Source organism: Panulirus ornatus, chromosome 3 (genome assembly GCF_036320965.1).
Source record: "Panulirus ornatus isolate Po-2019 chromosome 3, ASM3632096v1, whole genome shotgun sequence".
Classification (NCBI taxonomy): domain Eukaryota; kingdom Metazoa; phylum Arthropoda; class Malacostraca; order Decapoda; family Palinuridae; genus Panulirus; species Panulirus ornatus.
In genome coordinates, this window is record NC_092226.1 from 39,407,989 (window position 1) to 39,430,966 (window position 22,978).

The 22,978-nt window shown below is 45.8% G+C and overlaps 1 protein-coding gene across 2 annotated transcripts in view; it reads left to right on the forward strand.

Moving 5' to 3' along the window:
* LOC139762445 (extracellular serine/threonine protein CG31145) overlaps nt 1-22,978 on the forward strand; it is a 1,101,583-nt gene that overhangs the window by 596,798 nt on the left and 481,807 nt on the right. The gene's annotated exons all lie outside the window — the stretch shown is intronic.

Below are 22,978 nucleotides of genomic sequence, written 5' to 3' on the forward strand. Positions count from 1 at the left end.
AATACAGAATTGGGAAATGCTGTAATAGGAAGTGACGTAGTTAGTAATCTTAAACCTAAATAAAGTTGGAAGATGTAATCAGTGAAATGTCTGCCACACATTGGGTAATCCTGATGATTTCCACCACACCAGAGGAGTACGCTAAACGCATGACCATAGAATCCTCCAAAACATGCGACAAAAATATACGAATAGGAAGAAAATACGAAAGATCTTTAGTAGAGCGAGGAAGACGTAATACAGACCTTCTATAGAAAGAAAAAAGAAGCTTTCTCAGGAAGAAGGAGCCATTAATAGCAAGGAAAGAATAAGAAAACTTTTCCGTAAATGCAAGACACATATCAAGAACCACAACGTCATTGACCCACTGAGAACAGAAGACACACACACAGGGATGATGGCCATGAGATGTGTGAGACACTCATGGAGCAGAATGAATCGGTGTTCATTGAAGCAAAAATCACCGGACTTCTTTCTAGACAGTTCCTGTGGTACACATAGAAGATCACACTATCTCGCCACAGGACTTCAAGAGGGCCATTGAGAACTTGCCCTTGCACTCTGCCCTTGGACCAGACTCCTGGAATTCTGTCTTAATAGAGAAATACAAATCATCAGCATTTCAAAGATGGCTCAGGGACATAATGAGTCATATTTTCTTGCTCTGAGATGCCATAATGACCTAATCCTCCCTGAAACTTGATTCAGGGACATTGCACGAACACTAGATATCCTCTGACAAAAAGTCTGGACTCTGGCATCGTTTCCGAGATGTTGGAACTGACTTACGTCACACCACTCCACAAAGGAGGCAGCAAAATAATCCCAGAAACCACTGATCGATGGCTCTGATATCTCACAGTCACACAATATATTAATACAAGAATAAGTAAGACAATCTCATCATCAGAGGACATTGAAAGAACTACGAACTAACACAAGCAAGGTCTTCCACTGGAGTCAGAAAAAACATGTTGTTCAGTGAGGATAGTTCTAACTTCTCCAGTATGAGGAGTGAAGTCAAAAACAGTACATGATAACGGACGGTCGCAAACACTGCCATATCACGAATGAGCAGTGTGAAAGACCGAGGAGTAATGATGTCTGACAACTTTACCTTCGGCGAACAAAGCAAAGAAACAGTTTCTCTTACAAAAAGATGGTAGGCAGGATCTTGCGGACCTTCAAGACAAGGGAGAAAAAACCAGATGGCGCTCTTTAAGGCGCCATTACTCAAAGAAATGAAATACTACTGTGCTCTTATATTACCCTTCAAGACGGAAGACACTGTAGAGTTAGAAAGTGTGCAAATATCTGTCATGGCCATATTTGACGCGGTAGAGGAGCTGAAGTACTGGAAAGATCCCTGAGGCTGTACTCTCCAGAGCACAGACGGGAGAGTTATATCATTATTTACACCTGGAGAATCCTAGAAGGCATGAGCCCTAACTTAAACTTCAAGGTAATTCCTTGTTGGGTTGACAGGCATGGAAGACCGTGAAATATTACCCCTAAAACTAAAAGTTTTGATGAACACCAAAGAGAAAATGCCTTGAACATCCGGGGCCCAGTACTACTCAACACATTTCCTGCAGCCATCAGAAATAGTATGGGGTGTACAGTGGAGAAATTGAAGAAGGCCCGGGGTAAGTATTTTCAAAGTGTGCCAGATTAACCAGGCTGTGGTGGTTACGCTGGCCCGCGGGCCGCATCATCCAACAGCTTGGTCGAGCAAAGACCCGGCTCACCAGGTTTGACTGAGCCAGAGGTAAGGAGGGGAAATGACCTCCCAAGATTACATCTGGCACCACCTGACAGGTACAGGGGTCCAGTTCCTTGTCCTGGTCAGCCCCTAACAGGGATGGGTGTACTATTCCTTGACCTGGCCAGCACCTCCTACAGGCTTGTGTTCCCTGCTCCCTGACATGACCAGCACTCTACAGGAACGGAGGCCCATCCATTGTCCCTACAGACACAGGAGGCTCCGCTTTTGAACGTCACGAGCCTCAGTACGGAGGCCTCGCTATAATTCCTTTAGGAGACACTGGAAGGTGGTATCAGAGCAGCGGAATGATGAGCGCCGCTGCCTCCCAGAATCTCGCGACCTGGGCTCTTTCTCTTTGCGAGTCGGCAGAGGAATGAGAGCGGCATTCTCTGAGGGCAGGCCGCCCAGTCTGTCGTCAGCAATCATGGGACAATAAGTGCAAAGTAAAATTCTCCAGTTTCCGAAACGGTGTCTTGTATGTAAATCATATATGCAAATGCATCGCAGTGCCTTCGGGAGAGAGGGGGGAGTGGGGTGTGTAGGGAAGGAAAAAGGAAATTATCGTACAACAATTTGAATAACGAAAACAGGATGAGGACGTGGTGTGAGTCGTTACACGACAGAAAGTGAGGCTCTCCTCTCTCTCTCTCTCTCTCTCTCTCTCTCTCTCTCTCTCTCTCTCTCTCTCTCTCTCTCTCTCTCTCTCCCCCAACTATCTATCTATCTATCTATCTTTATCTATCTATCTATCTATCTATCTATCTATCTATCTATCTGTCTATCTATCTCTCTCTCTCTCTCTCAATACAAATGATTCTACATGCATTGGGTCACCGGAGAGTTTCAGTCATGATAATATAATTTCAAATATTTGTAGGAAAATCGTCCATTATTATTTCCGCCGCCAGCCGTGTGGAGGCCGAAGATGAGAGCATACCAGTGTAGAGGCTGGGAGTGAGGGTCTGCCAGGGTGGAGGCAGAGTTTTGGAGGTCGGGCAATGTGAAGGCTGTGGCTGAGTGCCTGCCATTGTGAAGGCTGTGGCTGAGGGCCTGCCAATGTAGAAGTCTGAGGGTCAGTGTCTGTCATCATGCCGCCAGGACCCGGCAGAACCTGCCATCCTCCCTCTTGTTCTCTACAGTTGGTGCCACAGCAAGTGTCGACCAGCCTTGAAGGCAGGTGTACACAGTTAAGCTGGTGGTTGTATGAAACCACTTAAGTATTTTTGGTTATGATATAAACTTTTTCCAGTGTGATGATGAGAAGTGGCAAAATTTACGCAGTTCTCTGGTTACTTTGATCCTGGACTCCTCCATGTTAAGCACCCGGAGACTGCCGTTGTGGGGGAGATTAGTGGAGTCTTTAACTAAGTTGGTGCTCTCATTAACCAGATCCTTGAGACCTGTTCGTACCCTCTGTATCATGTTAGTCTTAATGTTTCATTATCATTGCAAGATGCTTGCTTTCAGGGACCGATGTGTGTGTGTGTGTGTGTGTGGAGAGAGAGAGAGAGAGAGAGAGAGAGAGAGAGAGAGAGAGAGAGAGAGAGAGAGAGAGAGAGAGAGAGAGAGAGAGCGATGAATACTATGCCACAAGGTTGTGGTGATATGATGACATCGTAGTGCTACAGTAGTGCTCTGATGACGACAATGTTGCCATGGTCGTGTTTTCAGTATCTCCTGACCTTTCACCGCTCGCAACGTCCTTGAGAAGTGTTTGTAAGCGACTGGATTGAACGAGAGTAGACTAGTGGGACGACCATAGGTCGGGGAGAAAGGAGACTAGACAAAGAGATGGCTTAGCAATGAGCAAGTCTAGCAATGTGAAAGGTAGAGAAGTGGAAGGTTAGGCAAGAGGATGGCCTACCAGCCTTTGTGGTATACCTAAGGCATGACAGTCCAGCCACTGGAGCGGCCTGGTGGGAGGGGATGAACCTGTGGGGCGGCTTTGTAAGGCAGGGTTCCTATGTGGCAGGTGTGGAGCAGGGCAGGTCAAGCACAGCGGTAGCCTGGTCAGGCAGAGTACCGGAGTGGCAGGTCTTGGGCGAGGCAGGTCAGCCAGTGGTGGGGTCGGCTAAGTGAGCACTGAGGCGTGATAATGTCAAGTTAAGTTCAGCATTAAAAGTGGTACATCTCCTGAGCACCCCTGCCTTTCCTGAGGACAAGAAGAAGAGGATGCAGAGTGCACAAGAGGTTCAGGGACTGCTCTGCGCCTCATTGCCTGGGTTACATTACGAGTTGCAGAGTGAGGCAGATTCTAACAAGGTGTGGAAAGAATTGAATTGATTATTCAGCACTTTACATTTTCATTGTACTGTTTACAAAATGTTGAACGCGCGATAGGATTACGTATTCTAACGAAAGGCAGGGGAACTTTGCACAGCATGTAGAATTAGAATACTTTTCAAGGTTTTGTGGTATGTATGACAGTGTTATGCATCATATGCTATTAGATATATCTTTTAATGTTCAGTAGGAATCATCCTTGAGCTTACTGATTTTAGTAAAATCGGATACGTAATGTTGCAGGGTCTCTGAGTAGCTCTGTTGGCAAATTGAACCTTCAGTCTTAGTCAACAAAAGGGGTAAATTTCTGTGAGTATTCATAACCTAGCCTGTAGATCATGTTAGTGATATACATACGTAAATAGTGCATATGAGCACACACTATCATATAACATACTAACCTCTAACAGCCAGGAACGAACCCGGGTCCCCTGCGTAAGAGGCGGGAGCAGTACTGCTAGGCTATGATCACCTCAAAAACGGGAGCGACTATTTGAATACTATGTAATCGAATACCCTTTGTCTCACGTTGGTGAGCAACGGGGTCTCCACACACACACATTCACACGTTGGAGGATCCAATCAAGGACAAAAGTTCACATCAAGACCGGGGCTTAATCAAGACATAAAGAGGTTAATGAAAGGAAAAAAAGAAGAGACTAGGTAAAGTATATACAGATTTTAGGGGGAGTGGAAAACCTTTCCTCTAAATTGTCCTTGGTCATAGTTAGTGGGAAAGACATGAGAACATAGAGAGTTCCAAGGCCTCAAGGTGTAGGGAAAGAAACATTAATAGAAATGGTCCTTCTTTGAGTTGCCGCCGGCTATATGATAATCATGTGACGCTGCAGCTTGCTAAGTTTTTCGTGGTCTAGCTAGTGGTGGGGGCACACAAACAGACAGTTTTGGAGAACAAAAGCCAAAGTAATACCTATAGAAGAGGGAAAGTGAGCCCACAGTGCAGTGTAGGGCAACTAGTTCAAGTCCTAATGTTAGGCAGTGAGAGTTGGAAAGTCGGACCGCTTTCGACTCAAGGATGCAGAGCGAGAGCCAACCCAGAAGTGAGAGTAGTATACTCCATACATGGATGGATCAGTGCCTTGTATAGACGGAGCAACTGTTCGGAAGAAAAGAAATTCCGACATCTAAACAGGACACCCAGTTTCACAGAGACAGACCTGACTACTCCCGTAATGTGGGGTGTCAAGATAGCATGAATATTTCAGTGATACCAAGTATGTTCACTGAGTCAAGATGTGGAATTGCAGAACCGTCAAAAGAGAGGATCGTTAGGAATTTTCGGCTAACAGATGTGTAGACACAGTCCTGGAGGCATTAAACTTGAAAATATCACGCCTACTCCACTGAAATATCCTGTCCGAGTTTATTGTGGAAGTTGTTTCGAGACGAGGTGAAGGTTAAGTGAGAGAAGGAGCAGAATTGAAAGATGTGGAGGAATGCAGTTTTTAGTCGTCAGCGTATGAGTGCACTTGGTTATTTGTGGAAGAGAGGAAATCGTTGATAAAAAGAGAAACTATAGGAGACAAAACAGAACCTTGAGGGACATAGTTGCTGATGGAGAGAGAAGAGGCTAATCCATCAACAACCACGGAGATAGACTGGCCAGAGAGGAAGCTAGGTTCTATGATGTAGCAGTTTGAGTGAGGGAAGCCAAAAGAGGGGATTGTAGAGATGAGACCCAGGTGCCACACCCTGCCAAAAGCTTTGAATACAACCAGGGCATCTGTGTAGAATTCCCCATAATCTTTCAGGAATGATGACCAAACATTCGTAAGATAGGGAAGAATATCACCAGTGGATCTCGCCTTACGGAAGTCATACTGTGAGATTAAAGATTTCTGAGGATATGGGAGTTCTGGAGGGGAATGGTAGACGTTAAAGCAACAGGACGATAGTTAAAGGGATTAGAAAGGTCACTCTTCTTAGGGATGGAATGTGCCAGTACATGCTTCCAAGAAGAGGAAAAAGTTCTGGATTTTAAAGACACGGAACAGATGAGCAAGCATAGGTGCAAGTTCAGAGGCACAGTCTTTCAGTACACGGGGATGAATGCCATCAGGACCATAAGCACTGCTTGTGTCCTGAGAGAGAAGCGTCTTACGACAGTTCGAAAGAGATTACGGGAAGAGGCATAGGATTAGTTTAGAGGAGTTTCAGGGGATGAATCAATATTAGAGTCATCTTTAGTAGAGTTAGAAGAGAAACGCGAACCAAAGAGAGTTGCTTTGTCTGAGGGAGAGACAGCAATAGTAACATCAGAACGGAAAAGTGAAGGAAAGGTAGACCGACAAAAGTTGTTAGCGTTGTTCATCGCTAATTACCACAAAGATCTATCAGTGGATGACGAGGAGAGGTTATCGCACTTCCTTTGAATAAAGGAATGTTTTGCCTCACGGATAACGTTCTTGCAGTGATTACGGGCAGTGAGAAATGCTGAATGGGAGTCGTGGGAAGAGTGTTCCCAAGCCCGATATGCCTGATCCCTTACCTGAATTGGTCTCAGAGCTGGAGCGGTTGAACCATAGACTGGGAGAAGAGGTCCATTCCTATATATATATATATATATATATATATATATATATATATATATATATATATATATATATATATATATTTATATATATATATTCATTTTGCTTTGTCGCTGTCTCCCGCGTTAGCGAGGTAGCGCAAGGAAACAGACAAAAGAATGGCCCAACCCATCCACATACACATGTATATACATAAACGCCCACACGCGTACATCCAACGAATACATACATATACATACAAAGACATATACATATATACACATGTCCATATTCATACTTGCTACCTTCATCCATTCTCGTCGCCACTCCGCCACACTTGAAATACATCCCCTCCCCCGCGAGATAGCGTTATGAAAAGACAAAAAGGCCACATTCGTTCACACTCAGTCTCTAGCTATCATGTGTAATGCACCGAAACCATAGCTCCCTTTCCACATCCAGGCCCCACAGAACTCTCCATGGTTTAACCCTGACGCTTCACATGCTCTGGTTCAATCCACTGACAGCACGTCAACCCCGGTATACGACATCGTTCCAATTCACTCTATTCCTTGCACGCCTTTCACCCTCCTATATGTTCAGGCCCCAACCGCTCAAAATCTTTTTCACTCCATCCTTCCACCTCCAGTTTGGTCTCCCGCTTCTCCTCGTTCCCTCCACCTCTGACACATATATCCTTTTTGTCAATCTTTCCTCTCTCTCTCTCTCTCTCTCTCTCTCTCTCTCTCTCTCTCTCTCTCTCTCTCTCTCTCTCTCTCTCTCTCTCTCTCTCTCTCTCTCTCTCTCTATATATATATATATATATATATATATATATATATATGGGTCTTGCATGATATACTGATGGTAAATAGATCTTCTTGTATTTATTTCATTGTATCTTACTACCAAATAATTTGTTCATGTTCTTTCTAAGTGATTTTCTGAGGCTAATGACAGGTAGACCCTGGAGATGATCAGTTCTATCCCTCGAGGCATGAGGTTTCCTGGTTCATCAGCCTGATTATCATGCATTCTGCTCCCAGTATGTGAAGGAATCCAGAGGAACTGGACGAAAGTATATGGGAAACAAGCAGAAGGGAATATAGTGTAGGTAGTGAGAAAAGAAAATGGCTTACAATCAGACCATTTGTCTTGGAGCTTTTTAACAGATTTACGGGCATAAGAATAGTAACCAGTCCAGTCTAGAGTGTGGCTGCCCATTAATCTACCCTGACTCCCTGTTCTTGATAAAAACTACCCCTACTGGTTACGACCAAAAGGGCTCTTGTCCTCCCTGCGGCCACGGTGGACCAGACCGGTCTGTAGACTCAATGAAATTCATTCAGCTGACCTGCGGGTGGAAGGAGGAACGCCCTCCTCACATCTTGACCTGGCGAGCTACCGTTGACCTGGCAGGCCGCCGTTGACCTCGCTGGCCATCAGTGATCTCCTGTGCTGCTGTCTTTTCAGGCTTAAACCCCTGCCACTTACACCGCCACGGGACAGTACGTTTCGCTGCTGCTTAAGGCTGTGTGAAGTAGTGGGTACAGCTGGAGAACCCAGGCTGTTTGCTTCACGAAGGAGAAAATGTTTATTTTAGGGAACCATTGACACAATGTTTATTTGTGTGGCTGTTTGGGAGGAATTTTTAGAAACCTCAACTTGTGTCGTGGGAAGCATTTTTAAATCGTCTGTTGATTTGTATGGAATGTGGATTGCAAAATCATTTTGTGCCATTTTTCACCTATGGCATTTTGAGTTGTTCACCCCAAATTGATTGTTTTGCAGAGAGAAACAAGGTACATTTAGGTGCGCCTCTGTTTAATGAGGCAGAAGGATAAATCTTTATTACATATCAGAACTTAAAAGAAGTTTGAAGAAATAGACATTCAGACATCAAATATTAAATTCTTTTTTCCTTTCTTTTTTCTTGCTTCGGTTATTACTGTCCACGACAATGAGTCTTGCTTGCTAAGTAAGTTAGGATAGATTTTATGTAATAATCTCACAATGTGATCAAATATTACCTCACAATAGTGACAAAAATAACTCAGTAATGTAGCTAAGATGTACATGGTAATACAGAATGAATGAAATTCATTTTAAACTATGAATTGATATTGCTTGCAGGAGTGTTGCCTCAACCCATATATTTATGATTAAGGACATCCCAATATATACAAGGTTCGGAACAGTTGCGAACTCGATGCTGAAGATACATTGTACAGAGTTATCATTTAGGCCTATGCGTATACAACTAATGATAGTTCTCACAGTCTTTATCGAGCATTTAATGATTCAGTTAATAAGTTAATCATTTGTTTCCATATTTCCAAAGAAGCTCTTATGACTTGACGTCAGAGTGTGTTGATTGTAGCAAACATCATTCTTTCCTTAACTGTTGCATACTACGGTACATGCCAGGTTCACTGCTGAACACCTGCAGGAGAGTCTGTGCCAGGAGCACCTATGGGTCGATCTAGGTGCCAGGAGAACCTGTAAGTCGGACCGGGTTCCAGGAGAACCTGTGATTGGAGCCGGGTGTCAGGAGACTCTGTAGGTCGAACCGGTTGTGTCGATATTTGCTCTACCTGGCCAGATCCAGGGCAACACTTGCCCTCGCTCGGATTCTTCTGATCTCTCTCTCTCTCTCTCTCTCTCTCTCTCTCTCTCTCTCTCTCTCTCCACTCACTTGTTCGCCGTTTTCTGTATAGCGAGGTAGCGCCAGTAACAGAACTGCCTCATTAGCCAACATCCACTCTTCGTCTGTCACATTATGATTCACCGCAATCACTGCTCCGTATCCATAACCTGCCCCCAACAGACCTCTTCGTGTGTTGCCTGACTGCTTCATATACCCTGGTCAGCCCATTGATAGCACGTCGCTACCTGTATACCACATCTCGATATATATATAAGCGTGGCGAGGTAGCATTAGGAACAAATTCTTCCCAGGGTTTTGCTGTCACTACTTTTAGAAAGTGATAGTACTGGAGGGAAAGGTTTACCCATAACACGTTTAAAGTAACAAGTTACTTAACTTTAACCTTATGTGGGGTAACAGTTTATTTGATTACAGCCACATGTGGGGTAATTAGATGTTTAACTGTAACCAAATGTAGGGTAACAAGACATTTGACTGTTACCACATGTTAGGGTAACAAGATGTTTGATCGTAACCACGTGTGACATAAAGCGTTTGACCGTAGCCGTAACCATGGTTAGGGTAATATGGTAACTACGTTGGAGATAACATAGCTGAGGCTGGAATGGTGTGGAATAAAAAGATGTTTGACTGTAACCATGTGTCAGGTGACAGGATGTTGACTGAACCTCACCACGTTAAGATAACAGTGTTTTGACCTTAACCACGTGTGGGCTAACAAGGTGTTGACCGTAACCACGTGTTAGGATGGATTACTCTGCTCCCTAGGTATTGGGTGGAGGGGTGGATGGGTAGCTGGAGTGCATAGACATTAGCTTGAACAGCTGTGATGCTCAGGTTGGAGCAAGGGAATGTCTCTGATGTTCAGGTAATGCTTAGGTGGGTGGAAGGAGTGGCTGTGGTTCCCAGGTAATGAAGGGACGTGGTGTGTGGTTGCAGGCAGGGTTACCCGGTGGGGTTAGGGCTTGAGGTGTGATGTCTCACGTTCCCCAGTTCCTCACGGCATGAAGTCAACGGCAGTGTAGTTGTACTTGAGGAGGAGCGACCCACCTGCTTCCCGTCTGTCGGAGCGTCTGCTGGCCAGATGGTGAGGTTGTAGTCTCCTGTGCTTGCTGGCATGTTGGGCCAGACGTTCCTCTGTCGTGCTTGCTGTAGAATACAGAGTCTCCCCGGCCCTCGCTGCCACGCACTGTAGTTCACCAAGAGAGACAGAGATGTTCTCTTTATTATGAATATGTTTCAATTTTTTTAATGGGGTCGAAGATGAAAATCTCACGGTTCTTGCCTGACCACCGAGAAGCAAAGTGTCGCTCGTGTGAATTATGCAGCGGAATCTCTTCAGTGAGATGTCACGAAAATGGTGAGAGTAACGAAATCGTGAATATTCTGGCCCGGGCCCCAGCCCTCGCGTTTCAGTTTAACGGACACGACGCAACCCAAGAAAAGGTCGCCTGCCCAGTTATATTGCTAGTGACGTCACGTGGGTGCATATAGTAACGCTGCGTATTACCTAACACAATGGACGTCGTCAAATGTTGGATTGTCAAGACGCTGTCATTGCTGACACCGGGGCCGCTGTGGGATGGTGGGCACCTGGAACGCAGCAGAACATAGAGGGTAAGTCCGGTCACCAGTATAGAAACAGCACTTGCTTAGTTAACAGAGAATTGTTGCACTTCTATAGCTGCTTGATGATGGAGCTCAGAGGCAGAGGAGTGGTGGAGCAGGACACCGGAGATGGGTCAGGGAGGGAGGAGGGTGGAGAGGGTCAGGGAGGGAGGAGGGTGGAGAGGGTCAGGGAGGAAGGTGGGTAGAGAGGGTCAGAGAGGAAGGTGGGTGGAGAGGGTCAGGGAGGAAGGTGGGTGGAGAGTGTTCAGGATGGTTTACCCTGAGGAGGACAGACGCCGTACGTGGGTGAGGTGTAGATGTGTCAGAGGATGAAGGGGTGACAGGGTTGCTGGTTGAGGGTCAGACTGGTATGTAGATGTAACCAGTCATTCATCTGGGGTAACAAGTGGCAGCTACAGTTACTCTTACACTCATGTCCGAGCTGAGAAACATCCCAGGCTGTCAACTGCCGAACGGCTCTTTAACATGAGGTGGGCAGCCCTAGCATGAGGTAGACGGCCCTGGCATGAGATAAGCGGCCCTTACGTGAGGTAACTGGTCCTAGCATGAAATAAACTGCCCTATCATGAGGCAAGCGCCCCTAAGACGAGGTCGAATTGAGGCGACCTACGTGCTATATTCAGCCAGTCTTCCTGCCTCTCCCTATGCCAGAGTTTTGTGACGGGGAGACGTGAGGAGTGTGAGGTCGCCGGGGATTATTGTGGTGTGATTGTTAGCGTGACTGGGCCGGAGCTGCCCGGCTGGACCTCATCCACACTGCTGGGCCGTCACGCGCGCCATCAGGATCTGGTCTCTCTGATCCCATACTGAGCCATACACAGGCGGATGACCTCGATGGAGGCTAAGCCTCACAAACCCTTTAACCTCTTATTATATTTTCCTGACCTCTTGATGAGCACACTCCTGAGAACCCTTCCAATCAATCCCTTCCAAATTCTGCAACTCGTATAACCCGTCGCTTCACACTCAACAACCCAGAAACATCTTCATAGCTTTTTCTCCAGGACTGGACTAGGACCTGACCCAGCTTCAGAGGGCAGCCTCAGCCACACATGTATTACTACAGGAATAAGGAAAGTCCATTTAGTGTAGTAGGTTAACAAATCTGACACGGGGAACTCGGGCGTCCCTTTCCGCTGTGCCATATACTGAAGCCTACTGGGTTAGAACTCTGGACTCTAGTTCTGCCGAATCAGTTCACACAAAAAGTACAGCCTTGTTGTTTGCATTTGATCCATCCTATGGGAATGGCAACAGAGTTGATAATAACCGACAGGTGGATAGACGGATGGATGGACAGATAGATTGATGGTAATTTAGAAAGATAGACAGACAGATAGATAGATACACAGCCAAGCAGGTAGATAGACAGATAGGTAGATAAGTCCGTCAGCTATTGTCTTCGTACGTCGCTCTGCCCACTGCCTTGTGCATCCGCTGAGTTATTAACAGTTATACCTCCCTCGTGTTGTTGTGGCCGCACCAGGCAACTTAACGCTGCTTTTCTGGCCACATCAGCCAACTTGACGTTGCTGTGGTAGCCACATCAACCTCCTTAATGCTCCTGCTGTTGTCATATTAGCCTCCCTCATGCTGTTATGGTAGCCACACCAGCCTACCTCATGCTGTTCTTGTGGCTACTCAAGCCTCCTTCATTCAGCTGTAGTGGCCACACTAGCGTACCTTGTGCTGCTTTGGATGCCACATCAGCCTCTCTCTTGCTGCTGTGGAGGCCACGCCAGTCTCCCCCATGCATCTGTGGAGGCCACACCAGCCTCCCACATGCAGCTGGGGTGGCACGCCAGTCTCCCTCATGCAGCTGTGGTGGCCACACCAGCCTCTCTTATGCTGCTGTGGAGGCCACGCCAGCGTACCTCAGTGCAGCTGTGGATGCCATACCAACCTCCCTCATGAAGCTGTGGTGGCCACACCAGCCTCCCTTATGCTGCTGTGGAGGCCACACCAGCGTACCTCAGTGCAGCTGTGGGTGCCATACCAACCTCCCTCATGAAGCTGTTATTGTGGCCGCCTCCGGCCTCGCCTCACTCCAGGTGATACGGCTGTGGTGGAGGTCACGCCCGTAGTGAACAATGGAGCTTAGCGCCCCTAGAATTGTACCATTGTCCGGGGCTGCACGGGAGTGAAAAATGAATAAATAAATAGATAAAGAACAGATTTTTCAGTGTAGGCAGCCATACGCTGGAAATACACAGGTGAGGAATTCATATAACGGGGGATCATAATAGTAACAGGTTAATTAATAACAAAAAAGAGCTTAAGGTCAAAGTGGGGCTGAGTATTACGCTTTGGTTGAGCACATGAGTCAAGTCTACGTAGTACAGGAAGATGTGCAGAGCACGTTTTATGGTTTATACACCTGGTGTTGGTTAGTTGAACGCTACATGATGCAAAGTTACACATTGGCTGAATGGCAATAGTATTGTGTTGACATATATTATGTGTTTGATGGTGGGCATAAAGGGATGTCAAGTTACATATTTGTCGAACTGCAGTAATATTGTGTTTACATACTACATTATGTATTTATTGGTGAACATTGAGTGACTGATATTTTTCACGTTCGTTGCGTTGCCGTAATATGGTAGTTGACACACACACATAACAATGGGACAACTAAGCTATCTGCTTGTTTAACCTTGCACTTGTTCATGGCTTGTTTACAACATTCACAGTAGTGGGTATGGGACAGTTCTTGTATCTGTACGAGCGCTACTTGGTACAAGATGACTGTGGTGACATGCGTCGGTCAGGTGATCGCCCCTGACCCTCGGGGAAATTGTTAGTGAGTCGCTGTGGTCAGCTGGGTGGGTCACAACTCCACCGATTGGAGAGAGAGAGAGAGAGAGAGAGAGAGAGAGAGAGAGAGAGAGAGAGAGAGTGGGGATATGTTGGACGGAATTCTATTCAGAAACGAAATTAAGATTTTACTTGTTTATATCGTTTTATTTTCTGTTTATTGTTATTTTTGATATATGTATTTATTCTTTTTTTCTTTCATCTTTTTCTTGGGAGGTGAGGGGGTTGGGAGTGGAGTTGGTTGGCCGTTTATATGAACCGCGATTTGTCTTTTCTCTTTACACTTGTGGAAATGTTTTTGCTTATTTTGTTCATGTCGTACCACCTTAAGGAGGCCTTTGCTTGGTCAGGCCGGGAGTCCCACTCATATTGTAGTTGTGTGGACGTACTAGGGAGGGCGTGGCAAGTGGAATCCCAGGGAGGGATCAACAGGCGGGATACCAGGTAGGGATCAGCATGTAGGATTGCAGAGAGGGACTGGCAGGAATCCCAGGGATAGACTGGGAAGCGGGGTGCCAGGGATAGACTGGGAGGCGGGGTGCCAGGGATAGCCTGCAGGAGGGAAATGGTGAGGAATGAAGAGGATTCATTCACGAGGTAAACAGGGAGCGATATGTGGAGTGAGGAAGGTCGCCCTGGTTAGTGTGGCTGACCTGGGTAGTGCGAACCGGTGGGGTCGACCTGGGTAATGTGGACAGGTGAGACGGGTGTGGATGACGTGGACGGGTAGGAGGACAGACGAGGATCAGTACTTGGTAGTGGCAGTGGGAAGGCAACACGGTAGACAAGAGAGATGGAGAGAGTGAGGATCAGGTTGAGAGTTGGGGGGAGAGAGAGAGAGAGAGAGAGAGAGAGAGAGAGAGAGAGAAGAGTGAGAGAGTCATGAGAAACGACGGGGCAACATATAAATGTTTCCGCCATCGTGATCTTGCCGTGTGTCCTCCAGGCAAGAGAGACACATTTGTGTCGTCTGGTGACACACAGCCAGTCACTGACGCTCTGGTGCCAAATTTTTAGTTGCAGCCAGAGATTTGTACTGCGGGTAATTACCATTCACTCTACCTTTTAACGACCGGCCTGAATTTATCCCAGTCGCCATGTTTTTACACCTTTTTTTCATCAATATATATATATATATATATATATATATATATATATATATATATATATATATATATATATATATATATATGCGTGTGTGTGTGTGTGTGAAATCATTATGTCTTGTTCAACCAGAAATTGTAATACAGGAATGGGATGATCCAAGTGTTTGGTGCATCGAGGATACCTGGTGGTTATGTATGGTGAACAGCCGGTAATGGTGGTTTCGTGAACGGCCGGTGATGGTGGGTTCGTGAACGGCAGGAGACGGTGGGTTGGTGAACGGTAGGTAACAGTGGGTTGGTGAACGGCAGGTGACGGTGGGTTGGTGAACGGCCGGTGACGGTGGGTTGGTGAACGGTAGGTGACGGTGGGTTGGTGAACGACTGATAACGGTGGGTTGGTGAATGGCTGTTGATAGTGGGATGGTGTACGGCAGGTGGTGGTAGTTTGGTGAACGGCCCGTGACTGGAGACTGTTGAACGGCAGGTGACTGTGGATTGGTGAACGTTAGGTGACGGTGGATTGGTGAACGGTTGATGAAGGTGGTTGATGAAGGCTGGAGAAGGTGTTTGATGAACAGCCGGTAAAGGTGGCTAGTGAACGGCAGATGAGTGTGATTGGTAAACGGCTGGTGGTAGTCGTGGGTTAACCGTCTCTTAAGACTGTTGCACGGGTGATGAAGCTGGTTGGTGAACGGTCGGTGACCTGTGATTGGTGAACAACAAATGATGGTGGTGCCGCTGTCATGTTTACTGTGGGTACAGAAGTCCTCCTCCGTCAGTTGTGGCCCTCATGGTGCCACTGTCATGTTTACTGTAGGTACAGAAGTCCTCCTCCGTCAGTTGTGGCCGCCGTGGTGCCGCTGTCATGTTTACTGTGGGTACAGAAGTCCTCTTCCGTCAGTTGTGGCCGCCTTGGTGCCGCTGTCATGTTTACTGTGGGTCCTCCTCCGTCAGTTGTGGCCCTCATGGTGCCACTGTCATGTTTACTGTAGGTACAGAAGTCCTCCTCCGTCAGTTGTGGCCGCCGTGGTGCCGCTGTCATGTTTACTGTAGGTACAGAAGTCCTCCTCCGTCAGTTGTGGCCGCCGTGGTGCCGCTGTCATGTTTACTGTGGGTGCAGAAGTCCTCTTCCGTCAGTTGTGGCCGCCATGGTGCCGCTGTCATGTTTACTGTGGGTACAGAAGTCCTCCTCCGTCAGTTGTGGCCGCAGTGGTGCCGCTGTCATGTTTACTGTGGGTACAGAAGTCCTCCTCCGTCAGTTGTGGCCGCAGTGGTGCCACTGTCATGTTTACTGTGGGTACAGAAGTCCTCCTCCCTCAGTTGTGGCCGCAGTGGTGCCGCTGTCATGTTTACTGTGGGTACAGAAGTCCTCCTCTGTCAGTTGTGGCTGCCGTGGTGCCGCTGTCATGTTTACTGTGGGTAGAGAAGTCCTCCTCCCTCAGATGTGGCTGCCGTGGTGCCGCTGCCGTGTTTACTGTGAAGATTCTACCGAATCAGGTTCCAGGTTTATGCGCCGTCAGGGGTCAGCACTGACTCCCTGTGTTAACTACAGTACAGCATTGCTGTGTGGCCCACGCTGAAGCGACAGTCACCCCAATGCAGCAGCCACTACCGACGCGACAAGGTGAGAGTGTGGTCCCCATTCTAGGTGGGCGGGTGTGGCCGGGTGGCCAGCTTTACCTGTGGGCTATACTCATATCACGTTCCGGGCTGTGGCCAGGTGTCCCAGTGGCGTGTACGTACTGTAGTTCACAATCTAGGCTGTGGTTAGGTAGCCAACTTTGCCCGTCGGATGTATTCAGCTTACACTCCCGGCTGTGGCTGAGAGGCTATCTGGCCCCGTCGTGTATCCCTGAGAGAGAGGGACGGGCACGGTACAATAACTGTCCTCCGGCTGTCACATGAGCACTTGAAGACTTGGGCCATGAAGCGCGAGTGAGAGGAGCTGCAGCCACCCGGTGAAGCCTGGCCAAGGTGTCAAGAGGAGTCAAAATTAAAACCCATAACACTGTCCCGGGTTGGTCCGGCCCATGGCACTGTTGCCTAGGGTTAGGTAGCCTCATGACAGTGTTGGCCAGGGTTATGTAGCCCCAGGCCCATGGCACTGCTGGCCAGGGTTAGGTAGCCCCAGGCCCATGGCACTGCTGGCCAGGGTTAGGTAGCCCCAGGCCCATGGCACTGCTGGCCAGGGTTGGTCCGGCTCATGGCACTGTTGCCTGGGGTTAGGTAGCCTCAGTACCATGACAGTGTTGGCCAGGGTTATGTAGCCCTAGGCCCATGTCATTGCTGGCCAGGGTTAGGCACCCCCAGGCCCATGGCACTGCTGGCCAGGGTTAGGTAGCCCCAGGCCCATGGCCCCGCCGGGCGAGCTCTGCCCTCTTGGCTAGCCATCATTACTCTGACCCTCCCATTTCATCTCTGGATATACGTCTTGTTTACCGTCCAGGTGGATCTTTAGAGACCGACCATTGTAGAAAAATTGACTTATGCTTTGAGCTTCGTGATAGATGTTTTGAAAAATCAAACACTCACACACACACACACACACACACACACACACACACACACACACACACACACACACACACACACACACACACACTACATACTGGCTTCCGTTGTGTGTGATGAATGGCTTCGCTGACCTGATTCACACACAGGCCCTGCCTGGTTCGAATCTTGGTTGTGGCAGTCGGTCCACAGACAACCCATCTCTTTCGTATACCCCTCGGGGCTGGTTGATGAATGGCTTCTTGGCTTAGGCTTGTGTGTGTGTGTGTGTGTGTGTGTGTGTGTGTGTGTGTGTGTGTGTGTGCACTTAAGAATAAGACATGGTTCATACATACAAGGTTAGGAGACAGGGCAGCACGAGTGTAAAATCGCTCCTCTTAACACCCAAATAGTAATCTCACAAACAAACGTGTCATGTTTGTTTTATATATATATATATATATATATATATATATATATATATATATATATATATATATATATATTACACATTACAGCTAGAGACTGTGAACGGATGTGGCGTTTTTTGTCTTTTCCTAGCGATACCTTGGAGAGGGGGGGGGGGGGATTACGTGTGTGGCTGGTTGGCGACTAGAATGGATGAAGGCAGCAAGTATGAATATGTACTTGTGTATGTATGTATATGTCTGTGTATGTATATGTATATTTACGTTGAAATATATAGGTATGTATATGTATTTGTATATGTGTGTGTGTGTGTGTGTGTGTGTGTGTGTGTGTGTATATATATATATATATATATATATATATATATATATATATATATATATATATATATATATATATATCTTTCAAACTATTCGCCATTTCCCGCGTTAGCGAGGTAGCGTTAAGAACAGAGGACTGGGCCTTTGAGGGAATATCCTCACCTGGCCCCCATCTCTGTTCCTTCTATTGGAAAATCAAAAAAAAAAAAAAACGAGAGTGGAGGATTCCCAGCCCTTCCGCTCCCTACCCTTTTAGTCGTCTTCTACGACACGCAGGGAATACATGGGAAGTATTCTTTTTCCCCTATCCCAGGGATATATATATATATATATATATATATATATATATTGATGTTGGAAACGATCTCAATTTTGCGCGTGATCAAGTATATTCTTAAGAGTCCACGGGGAAAATGAAACACGATAAGTTCCCAAGTGCACTTTCGTGTAATGATCACATCATCAGGGGAGACACAAGAGAGAAATATAACAGTCAGTTGATATACAACGAAGAGACGTATCTAGGACGCCATTTGGTAAACATGCTTTTGCCCAAGACAGACAACGAGCGTATCATAAACTTATTATTTTACAAATTTTATCAACAATAAAGTTATCCAATTTGTATAAACCATCACTGATATTAAGATTATAATTTTTTTTTGTATTTGATAATAGAAGATTCAGTGATATTTCTCGTCGTAATAGAGTTAGAATTGATAACTGAGATGGCATTACTCCAGTCAATACAATGATAATAGTTTTTAACATGATTAAACAAGGCATTTGATTCTTGTCCCGTTCTTATACTATATTTATGTTGCTTACATCTAACAGAAAGATCCTTACCAGTCTGCCTAATATAAAATTTATCACAATTTCTACATGGCACTTTATAGATGCACCCAAGAGAATTTTCAGGTGAATTCCTAAGTAAGATATTCTCTACAGTATTATTGTTGCTAAAGGCAACATTTACATTAAAGGATTTAAGCAACATGGGAAGTAAAGTAAAATTATAATTAAAAGGGAGAACCCTTTATCCATTATTACTCATCTCAACATGACAGAGTTAAATTATCATCATTTCAATCTATGTTCCTTAGGGCATTACGTATTTGCAGTCCAGAGTTTATTGATGATGAGTTTGAGAAGATATATTCTATTGGATCTAAGTTAAAGTACCCTAGATCTTTCATTGATACATCCCTTAAGTTAGCAAAGAAATCATTTTATAGAGTTGAGCCCAAACCTCCCATTGACACCAAGAATCTTTTAGTTCTCCCTTTTAATAATAATATCACTTTGCTTCCCATGTTGCTTGAATCCTTTAATGTAAATGTTGCCTTCAGCAACAATAATACTATAAAGAATATCTTAATCAGGAATTTACCAGAAAATTCTCTTGGATGCATCTATAAAGTGCCTTGTGGAAACTGTGATAAATTTTATGTTGGTCAGACTGGTAAGGGTCTTTCTGTTAGACTTAAGCAACATAGATATAGTATAAGAACGGGGCAAGAATCAAATGCCTTGTTCAATCATGTTAAAAACTATTATCATTGTATTGACTGGAGTAATGCCATCTCAGTTATTACCTCAACTCTAAAATATAACTAATCTTCTATTGTTAAGTACACAAAGAATTATAATCTTAATATTAGTGATGGTTTATAGAAATTGGATAACTTTGTTGTTGATAGAATTTGTAAAATTTGGACAATTGCATGTTTACCAAATGGCGTCCTAGTTACGTCTCTTCGTTGTATATCAACTGACTGTTATATTTCTCTCTTGTGTCTCCCCTGATGATGTGATTATTACACGAAAGTGCACTTGGGAACTTACCATGCTTCATTTTACCCGTGGACTCTTAAGAATATATATATATATATATATATATATATATATATATATATATATATATATATATATATATATATATATATATAAATGGATTTGTATGTAGCATTTATGGATCTGGAGAAGGCATATGATAGAGTTGATAGAGATGCTCTGTTGAAGGTATTAAGAATATATGGTGTGGGAGGCGTTGTTAGAAGCAGTGAAAAGTTTTTATCGAGGATGTAAGGCATGTGCACGTGTAGGAAGAGAGGAAAGTGATTGGTTCTCAGTGAATGTAGGTTTGCGGCAGGGGTGTGTGATGTCTCCATGGTTGTTTAATTTGTTTATGGATGGGGTTGTTAGGGAGGTGAATGCAAGAGTTTTGGAAAGAGGGGCAAGTATGAAGTCTGTTGTGGATGAGAGAGCTTGGGAAGTGAGTCAGTTGTTGTTCGCTGATGATACAGCGCTGGTGGCTGATTCATGTGAGAAACTGCAGAAGCTGGTGACTGAGTTTGGTAAAGTGTGTGAAAGAAGAAAGTTAAGAGTAAATGTGAATAAGAGCAAGGGTATTAGGTACAGTAGGGTTGAGGGTGAAATCAGTTGGGAGGTAAGTTTGAATGGAGAAAAACTGGAGGAAGTAAAGTGTTTTAGATATCTGGGAGTGGATCTGGCAGCGGATGGAACCATGGAAGCGGAAGTGAATCATAGGGTGGGGGAGGGGGCGAAAATCCTGGGAGCCTTGAAGAATGTGTGGAAGTCGAGAACATTATCTCGGAAAGCAAAAATGGGTATGTTTGAAGGAATAGTGGTTCCAACAATGTTGTATGGTTGCGAGGCGTGGGCTATGGATAGAGTTGTGCGCAGGAGGATGGATGTGCTGGAAATGAGATGTTTGAGGACAATGTGTGGTGTGAGGTGGTTTGATCGAGTAAGTAACGTAAGGGTAAGAGAGATGTGTGGAAATAAAAAGAGCGTGGTTGAGAGAGCAGAAGAGGGTGTTTTGAAATGGTTTGGGCACATGGAGAGAATGAGTGAGGAAAGATTGACCAAGAGGATATATGTGTCGGAGGTGGAGGGAACGAGGAGAAGTGGGAGACCAAATTGGAGGTGGAAAGATGGAGTGAAAAAGATTTTGTGTGATCGAGGCCTGAACATGCAGGAGGGTGAAAGGAGGGCAAGGAATAGAGTGAATTGGATCGATGTGGTATGCCGGGGTTGACGTGCTGTCAGTGGATTGAATCAGGGCATGTGAAGCGTCTGGGGTAAACCATGGAAAGCTGTGTAGGTATGTATATTTGTGTGTGTGGACGTATGTATATACATGTGTATGGGGGTGGGTTGGGCCATTTCTTTTGTCTATTTCCTTGCGCTACCTCGCAAACGCGGGAGACAGCGACAAAGCAAAAAAAAAAAAAAAAAATATATATATATATATGTATATATATATATATATATATATATATATATATATATATATATATATATATATATATACCATTTCATTTTAATTGGCGTTTCAATAGTTACATAGGTTTTTATCTTCGCCATATGATATTTTTGATTTCCATTGTGATGAATGAGGAACGAAGACCATCTTTTTTTATCTTTGGTGTTATGTGTGTCACACCACCTGGGTGTCAAATGTGTCACATTACCTGGGTGTCAACTGTGTCACACCACCTGGGTGTCTAATGTGTCACATCACTTGGGTGTCAAATGTGTCACATCACTTGGGTGTCAAATGTGTCACATCACCTGGGTGTCACATGCGTCACACCACCTGGGTGTCACATGCGTCACACCACCTGGGTGTCACATGTGTCACATCACCTGGGTGTCACATATGTCACATCACCTGGTTGCCACCTGTGTGTCATCACCTGGGTGTCACGTGTGTCCCATCACCTGTGCGTCACGTGTCACATCACCTGGGTGACACGTGTACAACAATACCTGGGTGTCAAATGTGTCATATCACCTGGGTGTCACATGTGTCATATCACCTGGGTGTCACATGTGTCACATCACCTTGGTGTCACATGTGTCACATCACCTGGGTCTCACATGTGTCACATCACCTGGGTGTCACGTGTCACATCACCTGAGTGTCACATGTGTCACATCACCTGGGTGTCACATGTGTCATATCACCTGGGTGTCACATGCGTCACACCACCTGGGTGTCACATGTGTCACATCACCTGGGTGTCACATATGTCACATCACCTGGTTGCCACCTGTGTGTCATCACCTGGGTGTCACGTGTGTCCCATCACCTGTGCGTCACGTGTCACATCACCTGGGTGACACGTGTGCAACATCACCTGGGTGTCAAATGTGTCATATCACCTGGGTGTCACATGTGTCATATCACCTGGGTGTCACATGTGTCACATCACCTTGGTGTCACATGTGTCACATCACCTGGGTCTCACATGTGTCACATCACCTGGGTGTCACGTGTCACATCACCTGGGTGTCACATGTGTCACATCACCTGGGTGTCACATGTGTCATATCACCTGGGTGTCACATGTCACATCACCTGGGTGTCATATGTGTCACATCACCTGGGTTTCACATGTGTCACATCACCTGGGTGTCACATGTGTCACATCACCTGGGTCTCACATTTGTCACATCACCTGGGTGTCACATGTGTCACATCACCTGGGTTTCACATGTGTCACATCACCTGGGTGTCACATGTGTCACATCACCTGGGTGTCACATGTGTCACATCACCTGGGTCTCACATGTGTCACATCACCTGGGTGTCACGTGTCACATCACCTGGGTGTCACGTGTCACATCACCTGGGTGTCACATGTGTCACATCACTTGGGTGTCACATGTGTCACATCACCTGGGTGTCACATGTGTCACATCACCTGGGTCTCAACATTTGTCACATCACCTGGGTCGTCACATGTTGTCACATCACCCTGGGTGTCACATGTGGTCACATCACCTGGGTTTCACATGTGTCCACATAACCTGGGTGTCACATGTGTCACATCACCTGGGTGTCACAGTGTCACATCACCTGGGTCTCACATGCGTCACATCACCTGGGTGTCACGTGTCACATCACC